Source organism: Arachis hypogaea, chromosome 13 (assembly GCF_003086295.3).
Source record: "Arachis hypogaea cultivar Tifrunner chromosome 13, arahy.Tifrunner.gnm2.J5K5, whole genome shotgun sequence".
Classification (NCBI taxonomy): Eukaryota; Viridiplantae; Streptophyta; class Magnoliopsida; order Fabales; family Fabaceae; genus Arachis; species Arachis hypogaea.
In genome coordinates, this window is record NC_092048.1 from 29,872,848 (window position 1) to 29,878,051 (window position 5,204).

At 38.9% G+C, this 5,204-nt stretch overlaps 1 non-coding gene across 1 annotated transcript; it reads left to right on the forward strand.

Moving 5' to 3' along the window:
• Positions 1-3,354: 3,354 nt before the first annotated feature.
• LOC112739456 (small nucleolar RNA R71) lies at positions 3,355-3,462 on the forward strand. Its single transcript, XR_003170391.1, has one exon. It is a non-coding gene; the product is annotated as a small nucleolar RNA R71 (small nucleolar RNA).
• Positions 3,463-5,204: the final 1,742 nt, after the last annotated feature.

Below are 5,204 nucleotides of genomic sequence, written 5' to 3' on the forward strand. Positions count from 1 at the left end.
TTGCCATAGTGGAGGACTTGTCAGCCACCTTGTAGAGTTCTTCAGGTATAATCTCATGAACTTCCACCTCTTCTCCAATCATGATGCTATGGATCATGATGGCCCGGTCTATAGTAACTTCAGACCGGTTGCTAGTGGGAATGATTGAGCATTGAATGAACTCCAACCATCCTCTAGCTACAGGCTTAAGGTCCAGTCTTCTTAGTTGAACCGGTTTGCCTTTTGAGTTAATCTTCCATTGAGCTCCTTCTACACATATATCCATGAGGACTTGGTCCAACCTTTGATCAAAGTTGACTCTCCTTGTGTAGGGGCGTGCGTTCTCTTCCATGTTTGGCAAGTTGAATGCCAACCTTACAATCTCCAGACTAAAATCTAAGTATTTCCCCCGAACCATTGTAACATAGTTCTTTGGATCCAGGTTCTTACTTTGATCATGGTTCTTGGTGATCCATGCATTGGCATAGAACTCTTGAACCATTAGGATGCCGGCTTGTTGGATGGGGTTTGTTAGAACTTCCCAACCTCTTCTTTGAATTTCATGTCGGATCTCCGGATACTCATTTCTCTTGAGTTTGAAAGGGATCTCGGGGATCACCTTCTTCTTGGCCACAACATCATAGAAGTGGTCTTGATGGGCTTTGGAGATGAACCTTTCCATCTCCCATGACTCGGAGGTGGAAGTTTTTCTCTTCCCTTTTCCTTTTCCAGAGGATTCTCCGGTCTTGGGTGCCATCAATGGTAATGGAAAAACAAAAAGCTTATGCGTTTACCACACCAAACTTATAATATTGCTCGCCCTCGAGCAAGAGAAGAAAGAATGGATGAAGAAGAAGAAGAAATGGAGGAGAGGGAGAAGGGGTTGTGTTTCGGCCAAGAAGAGAAGAGAGGGTTGTGTTGTGTGAAAATGATGAAGAATGGAGGGTTATATATAGTGGGGGGAGAAGGGGTTAGGTTCGGCCCTTTAGGGTGGGTTAGGTGGGAAATTGATTTTGAATTTTGAAGGTAGGTGGAGTTTATGAGGTAGGTTTATGGGAAAGAGTGGATGGATGTGAGTGGTGAAGAGTTTTGGGGAAGAGTGTTTATGGGATTGTGTGAAAGAGGGGTGAGAAGAAGTGAGTGGAGGTAGGTGGGGATCCTGTGGGGTCCACAGATCCTGAGGTGTTCAAGGATTTACAACCTTGCACCAAATTAGGCATGTAAAATGCCCTTGCACACAACTCTGGGCGTTCAGCGCCAGGTTGGTGCCCATTTTGGGCGTTCAACGCCCATTTGTTGCCCATTTCTGGCGTTGAACGCCAGAACCATGCTTGTTCTAGGCGTTCAGTGCCAGCTACTCTCCAGGGTGCAATTCTGGCGTTCAGTGCCCAGATGATGCCCATTTTGGGCGTTCAGCGCCCAGATACTGCCCATTTTGGGCGTTCAGCGCCAGAACCATGCTCTGTTCTGGCGTTGAACGCCAGACAGGTGCTTCCTCCAGGGTGTGATTTTTCTTCTGCTGTTTTTGATTCCGTTTTCAATTTTTATATTTATTTTGTGACTCCACATGATCATGAACCTACAAAGACATATAACTAAGAAAAATATAGTTAAATAAATAAAAATTGGGTTGCCTCCCAACAAGCGCTTCTTTAATGTCAATAGCTTGACAGTGGGCTCTCATGGAGCCTCACAGATGTTCAGAGCATTGTTGAGACTCTCCAACACCAACTTAGAGTTTGGATATGGGAGTTCAACACCAAACTTAGAGTTTGGTTGTGACCTCCCAACACCAAACTTAGAGTTTGACTGTGGGGGCTTTGTTTGACTCTGCTTTGAGAGAAACTTTTTATGCTTCCTCTCCATGGATGCAGAGAGAGATCCTTGAGTTGTAAACACAAGGTTGTCCTCATTTATTTGAAGGATCAATTCTCCTCTGTCCACATCAATCACAGCTCTTGCTGTGGCTAGGAAAGGTCTTCCTAGGATGATGGATTCATCCTCTTCCTTTCCAGTATCCAGGACTATAAAATCAGCAGGGATGTAAAGGCCTTCAACCTTTACTAACACGTCCTCTACTTGTCCATAAGCCTGTTTTCTTGAATTGTCTGCCATCTCTAATGAGATTTTAGCAGCTTGCACCCCATAGATTCCCAGTTTCTCTATTACAGAGAGGGGCATGAGGTTTATCCCTGAACCAAGGTCACACAGAGCCTTAAAGATCATGGTGCCTATGGTACAAGGTATTATGAACTTTTCAGGATCCTGTCTCTTCTAAGGCAGTGTCAGTTGATCCTGATCACTTAGTTCATTGATGAACAAGGGAGGTTCATCTTCCCAAGTCTCAATACCAAATAATTTGGCATTCAGCTTCATGATTGCACCAAGGAACTTGGCAGCTTACTCTTCAGTGACATCCTCATTCTCTTCAGAAGAGGAATACTCATCAGAGCTCATGAAGGGCATAAGGAAGTTCAATGGAATCTCTATGGTCTCTAGATGAACCTCAGATTCCTTTGGTTCCTCAGAGGGAAACTCCTTATTGATCACTGGACGTCCCAGAAGGTCTTCCCCCTTAGGATTCACGTCCTCCTCTCCCTCTTTGGGTTTGGCCATTTTGGTTATGTCAATGGCCTTACACTCTCCTTTTGGATTCTCTTCTGTATTGCTTGGGAGAGTACTAGGAGGGATTTCAGTGATCCTTTTACTCAGCTGGCCCACTTGTGCTTCCAAATTTCTAATGGAAGACCTTGTTTCATTCATGAAATTCACAGTGGCCTTAGATAGATCAGAGACTAAATTTTCTAAGCTAGATGGATTCTGCTCAGAATTCTCTGTCTGTTGCTGAGTGGATGATGGAAAAGGCTTGCTATTGCTAAACCTGTTTCTTCCACCATTATTAAAGCCTTGTTGAGGCTTTTGATCCTTCCATGAGAGATTTGGGTGATTTCTCCATGATGGATTGTAGGTGTTTCCATATGGTTCACCCATGTATTTTAACTCTGCTATTGCAGGGTTCTCAGGATCATAAGCTTTTTCCTCAGAAGATGCCTCTTGAGTACTATTGGATGCAGCTTGCATTCCATTCAGACTCTGAGAAATCATATTGACTTGTTGAGTCAATATTTTGTTCTGAGCCAACATGGCATTCAGAGTATCAATTTCAAGAACTCCCTTCTTCATAGGCGTCCCATTATTCACAGGATTCCTCTCAGAAGTGTACATGAACTGGTTATTAGCAACCATGTCAATGAGTTCTTGAGCTTCTGCAGGCGTTTTCTTTAGGTGAATGGATCCACCTGCAGAAGTATCCAATGACATCTTTGATAGCTCAGATAAACCATCATAGAATATATCTAGGATGGTCCATTCTGAAAGCATGTCAGAGGGACACTTTTTGGTCAGCTGCTTGTATCTTTCCTAAGCTTCATAGAGGCATTCACCATCTTTTTGTTTGAAGGTTTGAACATCCACTCTAAGCTTGCTCAGCTTTTGAGGAGGAAAGAACTTGGCTAAGAAAGTCGTGACCAGCTTATCCCAAGAGTTCAGACTATCCTTAGGTTGAGAATCCAACCAGATTCTAGCTCTGTCTCTTATAGCAAATGGGAAAAGCATGAGCCTGTAGACTTCAGGATCTACTCCATTAGTCTTAACAGTATCACAGATCTGCAAGAATTCAGTTAAGAACTGAAAAGGATCTTCAGATGGAAGTCCATGAAACTTGCAGTTCTGCTGCATCAGAGAAACTAGCTGAGGTTTCAGCTCAAAGTTGTTTGCTCCAATGGTATGAATGGAGATGCTCCTTCCATGTAAATTGGAATTAGGTGCAGTAAAGTCACCAAGCATTCTCCTTGCATTATTGTTGTTGGGTTCGGCTGCCATCTCCTTTACTTGTTCGAAATTTTCAATAAGGTTGTCTCTGGATTGTTGTAATTTAGCTTCTCTTAATTTTCTCTTCAGAGTCCTTTCAGGTTCTGGATCAGCTTCAACAAGAATGCCTTTTTCTTTGTCCCTGCTCATAAGAAAGAGAAGAGAAAAAGAAAAGAGGAGGAATCCTCTATGTCACAGTAAAGAGGTTCCTTATTGTTAGTAGAAGAAGAAAAGAAGAGAAAATTCGAACACAGATAGAAGAGGGGGTTCGAATTTGGTGAGTGATGTGAGTAAGAGATGTTGGTAGATGAATAAATAAATAGAATAAGATGAGAGAGGGAGAGGATTTTCGAAAATTATTTTTGAAAAAGAGTTAGTGATTTTTGAAAATAGTTTTTGAAAAAAAAGTTAGTAATTTTCGAAAATTAAAATCAAAAATTAAAATAATTAGTTAAATAAAAAAAGAAATTTTTGAAAAAGAGGGAGATATTTTCGAAAATTGGAGAGAGAGAGTTAGTTAGGTGGTTTTGAAAAAGATAAGAAACAAACAAAAAGTTAGTTAGTTAGTTAGTTGAAACAATTTTGAAAATCAATTTTGAAAAGATAAGGAGATAGGAAGTTAGAAAAGATATTTTAAAATCATATTTTGAAAAAGATAAGATAAGGAAGATATTTTTGAAAAGCTATGATTGAAATTAGTTTTGAAAAAGATTTGATTTTTAAAATTACAATTAATGACTTGATTCACAAGAAATCACAAGATATGATTCTAGAACTTAAAGTTTGAATCTTTCTTAACAAGCAAGTAACAAACTTGAAATTTTTTGAATCAAAACATTAATTGATGATGTTATTTTCGAAAATTATGTGATAAAGATAAGAAAAATATTTTTGAAAAATATTTTTGGAATTTTCGAAAATAACTAAGAAATTTGAAAAAGATTTGATTTTTGAAAAAGATTTTGAAAAAGATAAGATTTTCAAATTGAAAATTTGATTTGACTCATAAGAAACAACTTAAATTTTTTTTTAAATTTTTTGAAAAAGTCAACTCAATTTTCGAATTTGATGAGAGAAAAAGGGGAAGATAATTTTTTTGATTTTTGAATTTTTATGATGAGAGAGAAAAACACTAAAAATGATGCAATGCATGAAAATTTAGATCAAACAATGAATGCATGTAAGAATGCTATGAATGTCAAGATGTATACCAAGAACACTTTGAATGTCAAGATGAACATCAAGACTTATTTTTGAAAATTTTTATATGCAAAGAAAATATGCAAGATACCAAACTTAGAAATCTTTCATGTTTAGACACTATGAATGTAAAAATGCACATGAAAAACAAGAAA